The 12,602-nt window shown below is 34.6% G+C and overlaps 1 protein-coding gene across 4 annotated transcripts in view; it reads right to left on the reverse strand.

Annotated features, from left to right (window-relative positions):
* The window catches only part of STK3 (serine/threonine kinase 3), a 539,323-nt gene extending 528,157 nt beyond the window's left edge, over nucleotides 1-11,166 (reverse strand). For 3 of the 4 annotated variants that reach the window (XM_051970911.1, XM_051970913.1, XM_051970910.1), the window contains exons 1-2: nucleotides 11,095-11,162; nucleotides 8,992-9,129 (exon numbers count right to left, since the gene is read on the reverse strand). The gene's annotated coding sequence lies outside the window, so the exon portion shown is untranslated. Of the gene's footprint in view, nucleotides 1-8,991; nucleotides 9,130-11,094 lie in introns of all 4 variants that reach the window. The other variant, XM_051970912.1, reaches the window with a different exon arrangement.
* Nucleotides 11,167-12,602: the final 1,436 nt, after the last annotated feature.

Consider the following 12,602-nt stretch of genomic DNA (forward strand, 5'->3'; position numbering starts at 1 on the left):
CTTACTCTCGTCAGAATTGGTTCAAAGAGGAAATAACATACACACTTGATATAGGTAAAGAAATCTATCTTACCCTGCAGGAAAGTAGGAGGGAATGGAATATGGTAAGTGGGGAGAATGGAAGAGAGGGCATATTGGGGAAAGAAGTGGTCAATGGCAAAACACTTTTGAGGAGGGACAGAGTGAAAGGAGAGAGAGAATTAAATAAATGGGGGGAAATACAGTTAGCAATAATAATTGTAAAGAGAATTGTGAAGCAAGTTTCTCAGATAAGCCCTCATTTCTTAAACAAAAAAAAAAAACAAAAACAAAAACAAAAAAAAAAAACTGGGGGAAAAGTTTTACATCCAAGGGTTCTGATAAAGGCCTTATTTCTAAAACATAGGGAACATTGACTCATTTATAAGAGTACAAGCCTTTCTCCAATTGATAAATAGTTGACAAATATGAACAATTTTCAGACAAATAAAAGCCATGAAAAACTGCTCTAAATCACTATTGATTAGAGAAATGCAAATTAAGACAACTCTGAGCTACCACTATATACCTCTCAGATTGACTAAGATGATAGGAAAAGATAATGATAAATGTTGGAGTAGAAAACTAGGACACTAATACGTTGCTGGTGGAGTTGTGAACTGATCCAACCATTTTGGAGAACAGTTTGGAACTAGATCCAAAGAGTTATAAAACCATGCATATTCTATCATCCAGCAGTCTCACTATGGGGTCTGTATCTTAAGGATATTATTAAAAAGGGAAAAGGACCCACATGTGCAAAAAGTTTTTAGCAAATCTTTTTGTAGTGGCAAGGAACTGGAAATTGAGTGGATGCCTATCAGTTGGGAAATGGCTGAATAAGTACGTTATGGAATATTATTGTTTCATAAGAAACGATCAGCAGAATGGTTTCAGAAAGCCCTGGAGAGACTTACATGAACCGATGTTGAGTGAAATGAGTAGAACCAAAAGACCATGATATACAGAAAATACAAGATTATATGATGATCAGCTCTGATGGATGTGACTCTTTTCAATAATAAGGTGATTCAAGACAATTCCAATAGATTTGTGACGGAGAGAGCCATTTGAATCCAGAGAGAAGACTATAAAGACTCAATGTGGATCACAACTTTTTTGTTATGTTGCTTGCTTGATTGTTTTTTTTCTAATTTTTCTTCCTTTTTGATCTGATTTTTCTTGTGTAGCATGATAAATGTGGAAATATGTTTAGAAGGATTGCACATATTTAACCTATATTGGATTATTTGCTGTCTAGGGAAGGAAGAAGGAAGGAAGGAGAAAAAATTTGGAACACAAGGTTTTGTAAGAGTGAATGTTGTATATAGGACTGCTTGCCATCTTTGGGGGCGGGGGGGGGGGGGGGTGAAGGAAGGGAGGGAAAAAATCGAAACATAAGCGAGTGCAAGGGATAATGTTGTAAAAAATTACCCTGGCATGGATTCTGTCAATACAAAGTTATTATTAAATAAAATAAAATTAAAATTAAAAAAAAAGAGTGAATGTTGAAAACTATCTTTGCATGTATTTTAAAAATAAAAGGCTATTATAATCTTCAAAAAATGATTTCACTTATCTAACTTATTTTTTCCTATTTCCTTTGGTTTTTTCTTCTCCTTTTCTCTTGGATGTTTAAAGATTCAAAAAACCAATTTTTTAAAAAACCATTATTAGTAGTGCTTTTTAATTAGAGTTTATTTTTGTTATTCTGCTTAAGTTCCCTTATGTTTTTATGCTAGATATTACTGTGGATTGCTTGTTATCCTCAGAATCTTAAAAGGGATTATTAACATAGTTGTGGCTTTCTCTCTTTAAAATAAATCCCATTTTACTTGGAATTTATATTTCCTCAAGGAAATCTTTTTCCATATACACATAATGGTATTTTGCATAATAAATATTTTAATCAAATATGTGATCAAAAATATTTTCCATTTCAGTTCTTTTATTTATTTAATGGATTCATTTTACACAGTCTTTTTTGGAAGGAGACACATTTTAAATAAAGACAATGAAAAATGAGAATAATTTCTTGGTCTTCTGGCTTTTGAAATTTTAATCTATTTATACAGAGCATTGCACAGTTAAAGCTTAAAAACTAATTTTTAATAGTATGTGATCATTTTAAAAGTACACTTGAAGTGAACTCTCCTCTTTGTGCCTTTGTTTCCCAAGAGGTTAAGGTTTTTCATTATATCCTGAAGAAGTTGTTTAGTTTCTAAAGGGATCATAGGAAAGGCTGAAAGACTTTATAGAGCCTTTCTAATCTAGCCTTTCATTTTCCAGAAGAGGAAATGGAGACACAGAGAGGTTAAACAGCTTGCTCACGGTGACACAAGAAATAAGTTTCAGTGATGGAATATGAATCTAAGTCCTTTGACCCCAAAGACAGTGTTGTTTCCATTGACCATAAATTACCAGTATTATCTTTTTTCTCCCTTCCCTTCTGAATCCAGGTGTTCTCACTTCATTTCCAAGTCCTAGTCAAGTAACATTTAGGGAAGGGGCAGATAAAAACTGATGGGCTGATATTCCCTCAGTGTCAAGATCTTTTCTTTTTTTTCCCTTTCCTTTTCTTTCTTCCTTCTCTTTCTTTTCTTCTAATTTTCTTTCCTTTTTTTTCTCCTTCCTTTCTTATTTTTCTCCCTTTCTTCAGTGTCTGTCCTTTCTCAGATTGGAAGTGCTACCAACAGTCACTCATAGGCCCAATCCTGCTGTTGATCCACATAAAATCTTTAACATGTTCCATTACCAATCTAAGTTAGTCCTTAATTAATCCTTAGGCAGCCTGTTATCTCTCTAATCACAAAATCTTAGCATATATGGTACCAGAATTAGTATGAACACCCAGTTGGCTCTAACCCTCTGTAGCTCTCAACTCCCAAGCTCAGGCAATCCTGAGGGATTCGGGCTTAGCCTCTACCAGTATCAATAACTAAGAAACTATACCACCATACACCCAATATCAAGCTCCTTTCCTAGGATAAATGCTTCCATACCTGTTATTTAAATTCCTTGAATGGCTGCTAACTCAGTTATCCAAATTCCACCTAAACCCTTGATCTTTTCTTGCCTGGTATTTTTGCCTGAGCCCGTGGCCCCTTGTTCAATCTTTCTTCTTAGTCCTTTCTTCTCACCCTATTCTGGATTTTACTACTCATCGATAAATCACCAATCTCATATTCTTCCTCTTTCCTGGTGACACTAGCACATTTATTGTCCATCCTCATTATTTTATCACTGGTTGATTATACTGTAAATTTTGCATGAGTACAAGGACATTCTGAGAAGGCATGTGATCTTGTCTTGACAGCTATTTCCACTAGCAGCCTTACATAGTTTTCCCTTAGTATAGTAACTGCAAGTCTGGTTCCTCCTTATTTAATATCTTTGTAACTTCACTGAGACTTGTGTGTGTCACTTTTTTTTTTTAAGCTTTCTTTGTCCCCCTTTAAATTCTCAAGGCTCATTTTTTTATATCTCTATTATTTATTTCCATACTTGCTTCCTTTTTGTTTATATTATATATTATAAACATTATATAATTATATGTTAAACAATATAATAATATTCTGATATTATTACATATTATAGTTATTATGTTGTGTGTAATAATATGTATTATTTATATTATAATTACATATGTACATGTAATAAATAATTTATAGGGGCAGCTAGATGGTGCAGTAGATAGAGCATCAGCCCTGAAGTCAGGAGGACCTGAGTTCAAATCTGGCTTCAGACACTAAACACTTCCTAGCTGTGTGACCCTGGGCAAGTCATTTAACCCAAATTGTCTCAGCCAAAATATATATTTGGTTGGATGGATGGATGGATGGATGGATGGATAGTTGCATCTCCTTGGAAGCTAAGTGGCCTAGTAAGTAGAGAGCTGGACCTTGAAAACTCTCTTCATGAGTTCAAATCTGGCCTCAGATACTTACTAGCTGAGTGACCATAGGCAAGTCACTTAACTATACTTGCCTCAGTTCCTCATTTGTAAAATGAGCTGGAGAAGGAAATAGCAAACCACTTCAGTATCTATGCCAAGAAAACTCCATAGTTTGTAAGGGTCCTAAGGAGTCAGACATGTCTGAAAAGTAAATGAAGAACAACTCATCTCTCTAATTAATAAACTCCTTGAAATATTGAAGACGTAGTTAGTTGTGTGATAATATATTATATCTCAACTTTAACTTTATGTACATATACACATGTGTATGTGTGCATACATATATATTTCAATCTTCATCAGACTAAAAGATCAAAGAAAGGTGAGATATATTTGATGATCAGGAACATTGATTTCTAGTACAAACTGGAGATGCCTCTTGAGGAGACATGTCTCTTCCCTCTCTCCTTACTCCCTAATTCTCATGAAAAGGCCTAGCTTGGATTATAGAAGGTCTTTCACTTGGTAATTTTCAATCACCAGAGTGTGAAGAGAAGCTGAAGAACAGTTAACAGATAGTATTTACTAAAGAGAAGGTAGAACTGTTCAATTTTTTTTTTCAGCTATTTTCTCTATCAAAGAACATTATCTTTGTCCTAGGAAAGACAAAACAAAAATGGCTAGCATGGATTAGATAATATTACCAAGTAATGTGTTAGGAAGACAGCTGCCTGAATGAATTCATGGACCAAGCCCAGATGGGCAGAGAGTACTAAAGGAACTGGAAGTTATTGTTTCCAAGCCAGTGTCAAAGATCTTAGAAAGATGCTGGAAAATCAGAAAAGTCCTAGAGAAGGCCATTGTCTAGATTTTTTTTAAGGGGAAGTGGGGGTTGGGGAGGACATAATGGTGATCTGCAGTACCATGAATTTAACTTCAATTCTTAGAAAAAAACTCTAAAATGTATTACTAAAAGAATGGTTAGTTAACAACTAAGATAAGAGGCATAGATCACAAATATCTAGGATGGTTTCATCTAGAACATGTTGTACCAGGCAAAAATTACTTCCTTTTTTGACAAGATTACTAAACTGGTAGAAGAGAGGAGTATTATAGATATAATTTATCTAGATTTTAGTATTTAATTAACTATTTCAACTACAAAAGATGGGAAAATGTGAACTAGGCAATAGTTCAGTTGAGTAGATTAGAAGCTAGACCAATGGCTTGTACTATATTTTCATCTCCCTAAGAGTCTTGCTATTTCCAGTTGGCTCCCAGTTCTTAGTTACCAGACTCTGTTGCCAGTCTATCAGCACATATTGATCACCATTGCTGTGTTCTCACTCACTGGTATTTCTTCCCGTCCTCCCTTACTGTAAGTATAAAGCAAAGTTAGCCTAGATATGTTCTCCCCAAAAAAAGAAGGGGAAAAATTTTTCTTTTTCTTTTTAAAAATAATTTTATTTTGTATTTTGTATTTAAATGTCAATTTAAAAAATATTTCAGCAGAAAAGCAAAATAGCAAAAATTAAAATTAAAATTAAAAAAAAAAATAAAACTATGAATCCCCATATCATTCTGTTTAAAAGCAAGAGCTTTTTCACAACTTGCCCATCCCTTTCAGTTACCTATCCCCTTTAATTTAACCCCCATACAGAAGGATAGATCAGGTGGTAATGAACATATCCTTTTGCAAAGGGCCAGAGCACAAGCCCATCTCTACTGGCACAAGGTGCCCTGCTAAAGGTATCTTAAGTTCTATTTTACATCTCACCAGGCTGTCCACCTCCAGCTCAAAATGGATCTTAACCTATAGAATTTATAAATGTATTCAAGAGATAGTTCGGCCCATAACTTAAATTGTAATGTCCTATGCCCTATGCAGGTACCTCATCATAATTCCACAGTTCTACTACAAAATGTAGTAGATTCTCTTCCTTCCCAAGACAGTCCTTCCCAATTTCTCAAACACAAGGTACTTATGTCTGATTACTTGAACAAAATTAGGAAATCTTTAAAAGACTAATAGTACCCATGAAAAAAAAGGCCTCATAGGAAAGCAGAAAGAGTTCTTTGAGATCTCATCTCTCACAACTTCATTTTACAGATAACAAAACTAAGGTTCAGAGAGTGAATTGCCCAAAGTTACACAACTATTAGTAAGTCTCAGAAATCTCCTCTTGCTAACTCTGGAGAGTGGGCATCCATCCACAGTCTGCCCATAAGGGTAAGACTGTCAGTGCATCTAACTCTAGACATTGTTGCAAAGCTAAAACCTTCAGCCAGTCTCTGCTTTAATTGCTCTCCCTAGATTTACATCTTTATTGTTTGGAAAGACTATGAGATAAAGGATCTCCTCCCACTATTACTGGGAGAGAAATTGGGAGAGAAATTGATTTTGGCATAAAAGTAACCACGAGTCCCACCATCCATTGTAAAAAAATGTAGAAGGGAATTGATGACTCTTTACTGTGGTCTCTTCTGCTTTTCATCAGAACACACTCATTAAGAGAGGCATTCTCCTTCAGGTTTAGAGTTGATCAGAGTCTCCTTTGAGCTGAAAACATGTTTCCTTTTTTCCCCTAATTGTTATTATTTCAACATGCTTAATTGAAACTGTGCTCATCACTGGGATTTGAGAATAGAAAAGTACATCTCTGTCGATGAATAATAAGAAATTAGGATGGAGTTACAAGAAGTACAGTCTTCCTAAAAAGCTACCCCAGATTTAAGGCACTCTGTGCATCAGAACCCATTCAAATCCATAATTCACACACCCTCCGTAGTAGTTTCTTTCATCAGCCAGCCAGCAAACACATTCATCCAAAGATATTTATTCAAACAGTGAATAAAGTGACAATAGAAGATTCCCCACATGTATACAAGGGATTCAGATACCAAACCACTCTCCCTAGTGAGAGAAGACACCTACCTTGAAATTATGTATGATTACGGAATAAAATAGGAATACTTGTGGATAAGGAATATGAATGGAGAAATGAATACTAGGAATCCATGTGATCAGGATGCAAAGAGAAACAGACAGGGAACACATATGGCTAAACCTCCTCAGACTTCCAACATCACAGGGCTATTGATGTCCTTTGGTAATATCATTAATAATAATAACAACAACATCATTTATATAGTACCTATTATGTACCAGGCACTGTGTAAAGTACTTTACAAATATTTTCTCTTTGGATCCTCACAATAATCCTTGGAAGGAGGTGGTATTATTATTCCCATTTTATGGTTGGAGAAACTGAAATAAGTTAAACAGCTTGCACAAGGTCACAAAGCTGGTAAGGGAGCCTGGATTTGAACTACATTCTTCTTGACTCTAAGCCCAGCACTCAGATCACTGTGCCATCAAATTGTGTTCTAGTGAGTATTGCTCTGTGATGTGTACTTTCCCTAGGTTGTTCCCAAACATTTCAGCTGCCAATTTCTAGGGCTTTATCTCTTCAGGATCTGTGACCATCTTGGTTCCCCTTCCATCATGGCGGTGCTTCTTAAACTTTTTCCACTTGTTCCTTTTCATCCGAGAAATTTTTACGCGTCCCCGAGTATGTAGCTATATAAAATAGGCTTTAAAATCAAATATTTACTGATAATAAATCATAATTTCATGACCCTTACCTTCAGTCATGAGATACCATATGAAATTTAAGAAGCTGGGCATTATGATATTTTTATCTCCCCTATTAGGTAGTGAGCTTCTTGAGGACTGGGTGGTTTTTTGCTTGTTTGTTTGTTTGGGGTTTTTTATTCCCTTAGCAAATAAAAGGAACAAAATAAAAGCTTCTTAACTTGATTTTACAGACTTACCTTTAGTCTTTACTGAAACAATAAACCATCACATCCATCTAAAAGGCCATAATATCCTCAGGCTAAGATTAAAATCCTTTCTTTGAACTATTTGTGGTTTTGAATTATTGTCTTTTGTCCCAGAGAGTTACCTGATTCAAGATTAGAAATTCCTTACAACTCTCACTTAATTTATATGGATTCACTCCCCTAGGAGGCTCAGACGAAGAAAGCCCAATTGAAATTAAAAAGATGTAAAGTACCTTGGTTTCCCTTAGTCTCTCAAATCCTCTGGGTCTTCCAAGAAATTTAATTTGAACCAGGACAAAAACTAAAAAAAAAGGAGGTTAGTTCATTCTCCTCCAATCTCATGGCCTTCATTCTAAACCTCATTATATATGTCTGTTAGTAACAAAAACAAGAACATTGTATAAAATGGGGGAACCACGCTTGGGATGGAAAATGTCATCCACATCCAGAGAAAGAAATATGGAGACTGAATATGGATTGAAGTATACCATTTTTCACCTGGTTTTTTTGCTTTTTTTGTTTTGTTTTGTTTTTTGTTTGTTTCTTTACTTTTTCTTTCTCATAATTTCTTCCTTTTGTTTTGTCTGGTTTTTCTTTCACAACATGACTAATATGGAAATATGTTTAAAATGATTGTACGTGTATAACCTATATCATATTCTTTGCTGTCTTGGGAAGAGGAAAGAGAAAAGAGATAGAGAAAAAAAAATTCAGAACTCAAAATCTTACAAAAGGGAATTGGAAAAATAAAATATTATTAAAAGAAAAAATGAGGGAGTCATGGATAGACACAAGTTGTTCTGAAAAAGTTCTGGGCATTTTAGTGGGATGAAAGCTAAATATGAATTAATAATATGATACAGAAGCCAAAAAAACTTATGCAATCTTAGGAGCCTAACTTCCAGGAATAAAGAGGTGAGAGTCCCACTGTACTATGCCCTGGTCAGACCTCATCTAGACTCTTGAATTAAATTCTAGGCACAAAAGTTTAAGAAGGGCATTAATAAATGGGAGAGAATCCAGAGGACAACCAGATTAATGTCTACAAAAATTAGAGGATTGGTTTAAATTACTTGGAATGTTTACCCTAGGGACATAGTAGCTGTTTTATAGTATTTGAAAGAGAAAGAAGCAGGAGCAACGGGTGGGGTGGGAGTTTTGAAGAAATAAAGTTAGGCTAGAAGTCAAGATAAACATCCTAATATTTAGAAGGGTCCAAAAGTGGAATGCCCTACCTTGAGGCGGGATTCCCCATCCTTGGAGGTGTTCGAGTAGAATCAAGATGACCCATCGTAAGGGATGTTATAATGAGGATTCCTTTTCTGTGTGGATTGGATTAGATGGCCATTGAGGTTTTTTGCAACTGTCAGATTCTGTGATAGATTGAATGAATTAATAATTCCATGACAAATTCTGGTCTTGGTGCTGTATTTTGGCCAGGGAAAACTCTTGTTGTTTTCTTACATTAGGAATATTTGGTTTGATACTTCAAGGATCTATTATTGTGTTGATGAAATTATTCTCTTCACTGACTCATTACAACTCTATACAATTTACTAGTCTTTGAGTGTTATTGTGGCAAAAATAATAATAATGATAATAATAAGCCCTCCATAATTTACAGTCAAAATGCTAACTAGTCCCTAAGAATTTAGTTTACTATTACTTGAACAAGAGATGTATTGGATCATTATGATAAAGTTCTATTTTAATACTTATAATAATGTGGGGGTAGCCTGGATTCTTGAAGGCTTTCCTGACAATTTCAGCTCGGGCAAATCCTTCAAACATTAGTGGGTTTTTGTTTTTTTTAAGTCAGGAAATATTTTTTTACTAATAGGCTTTTAACATGATTTCTTTTTAAAAATAAGTATACTTTATTTTAAACATTATTTAAATTTTTAGTTCTCAATTCTCTCCCTCCTTCTAGTTCCTCCCCCACCCATTGAAAAGGAAAGCAAAACCTATTTCTGTAGTAGCCATGCTGCAAAAAGAAAAGGAAATAAGAAAAATAAAGTAAATAAAAAAGCATATTTCAATCTGTACTCAGTTCTCTATGGGGATGTAAATAGGATTTTTTTTCTTCATGAGCTCTCTAGAATTATTTTGGATCATTGTATTAAATGAAGTAACTAAGTTTTCATAAATTATCATCATTACAATATTGCTTTCACTGTGTACAGTGTTCTCCTAGTTCTGCTTACTTCACTTTGCATCAGTTTAAATAAATCTTTCCAAGTTTTTCTAAAAACTGTTTCCTTTATAATAGTGTTTCATCACAATCATATACCACAACTTGTTCAATCATTTCCCCAGTGCTGAATATTCCTTCAGTTTTTAATTCTTTGCCACCACATTCTCTCTCTCTCTCTCTCTCTCTCTCTCTCTCTCTCTCTCTCTCTCTCTCTCTCTCTCTCTCTCTCTCTCTCACAAAGAAGAGCTGCTTATTTTATTTATTTATTTATTTTTGTATATATGTCTTTCCTTTTTTCTTTAATCACTTTGGGATACAGATTTAGTAGTAGTAGTATTGTTGAGTCAAAGGATATGCATAGTTTTTTATAGTCCTTTGCGCATAATTTCAAATTGACTTCTAGAATGGTCAGATCAGTTCATTAGTGTACCTATATTTCCACAACCACTCCAGCATTTGTTATTTTCCTTTTCTATTATATCAGCCAAACTAGTAGGTATAAGGTAGTACCTCAGAGTACTTCAGCATTTCTTTAACCAATAGTGATTTAAACATTTTTACATAATTATCAACAGCAATGATTTCTTTTTTCTGAAAACTGCCTGTACATAGCCTTTGGCTATTTATTGACTGGGAAATGACTTATCTTTTTTAAAAAGTTTTTATAAATTTGGCTCTGTTCTCTTTTTGTTGGAGAAATGAGACCCTATCAGAGAAACTTGCTGTATTCCCCTCCCACCCAGCCCACCCCACCCCTGCTTACTGCTTTTCTTCTAATTTAGGCTACATTGATTTTGTTTGTACAAAACATTTTAATTTCATGTAATTAAAATTATCCATTTTATTTCCCATGATATCTCTTGTCTGGTCATAAATTCTTTCCTTATCCATAGATCTGACAGGTGTATTTTCCCATGCTCCCCTAATTTGTTTATGATATTACCATTTATGTTTAAATTATGTACCCATTTTGGCCTTATAAGGTGTGAGTATTGATCTATGCCCACTTTCTGCCAAACAGCTATCCGAAAGTTAGAAATGTTTTAAGTATGGGACCCCACAATGATTAGAAGGAACATCTGATTTTAAAATCTAGAATCTATAAGATTTATAGGCCCTTTTGAAATAATTAACTCTTTCCTACCTTAGAGCAGGTGACAACTTAAGTTGTTCCAAGGGACAGATGTTTCTCTTAGCTTTAAAGAACTCCAGGGAGGGAAGCTCTATAGTCACCCTTAGCAACCCATTTCTATTGGTTCACAATCAACAATTCAAGTCAGTCTATAACAGTATTGTTAGCGTGGCAGAAAAGAAAATTTAAGACTGTGTGCTATGTTAGCAAAAGGAATTGTAGAAGTGAGGGGAGAACAAATCTTTAGAATTGAGGGAAGAAAGTGATAGGAAAATCACTTGATCCTACACAGGTATTTGTTATCATCATCTAAGGAACTCCAGGCTAGCTAGGTGGGTGCTGGGCCTGGAGTAAGGAAAAATCACCTCCCCTTGAATTCAAATCTGGCCTCAGACACTCACTAGATGTGTGACCTTGAGCAAATCACTTAATCCTGTTTGTCTCCATTTTCTACTCTGTAAAATGAGCTGGTGGAGGAAACAGCAAAGCATTCCGGTATCTTTGCCAAGAAAACCCCAAATTGAGTCACTAACAATATCAAATTGTGTTCATCACAGTACTTTTCTCTTAAGAAAAAAGGAGGATAAATTTAGGTAAAACTGCCAGATAAAAATCCCTTACAAGGTTTGTGAAATTAACAATATTCTTCTACCTATTTTAAGCTTATGCCCATCCAACCAAAACTGCATGTTTTCTCTAAGACAACTATTTCTATGACATATTTATATAGAATAGTTATTATAATTAAATCCTTTGGGAATCCTCTAACTGAAGATCAATGTTTCAAATTATTGAGGATTAACTTAATCTCTATGTGTATGTGTGTTTGTCTCTCTGTATCTGTTTTTCTCTGTCTTTTTATTTCCCTTTCTCTTCCTCCTTTCATCTCCCATTATTCCCCCTCCCATCTGTATGAGAAATGTGCAAAAGACAATGGATAGACAGTATACTAGAGGCAAGCAAGGATGCCAGCCCCAACTAATTGCTTCCCTTTTCTCTCTCAGCCATAAATTACTCCTCTTCCCCCCCCCCCATCAAAAAAAATTCTATATTGAAAGAGACTAAGGATATGTTTATTTTGTAATTAACAAAGAATAAAGAAACACTTTCTGAAGTTTTAGCCCATAATTTCTAACTATGCCTCTGGGAACAAAATAAAGCTTCCACCCCTTCTTTTAAGGTAGGATTGATTTACACTATTAAGAAATCAAGAGGGCTGAGTTTCTAACAGGGAGGGTAGGGGTGAAAGGAATTCTAAACAAGTAAAAAAAAAAAATTAAATGCTTTATTTAATCAGACTGTTTGCTTAAGTATGCTAATGGATAATAGAATGAACTCAACCTTCTTGGAAGATTATTAATATTTGAAGTTCTTTAGAAAAGGAATCATGAGTGTTTTAGTCCCAATTATAATATATAGAAATGACATTATAATAGCTATACTTGAAATAGAGACTAAATAAAGTTTTTAAAGTTTAAAATTAATTGCTAAGGGAACCAGGAGTTGAACTTTAATAAAAA

Source organism: Antechinus flavipes, chromosome 1 (assembly GCF_016432865.1).
Source record: "Antechinus flavipes isolate AdamAnt ecotype Samford, QLD, Australia chromosome 1, AdamAnt_v2, whole genome shotgun sequence".
In the NCBI taxonomy this organism is placed as follows: Eukaryota; Metazoa; Chordata; class Mammalia; order Dasyuromorphia; family Dasyuridae; genus Antechinus; species Antechinus flavipes.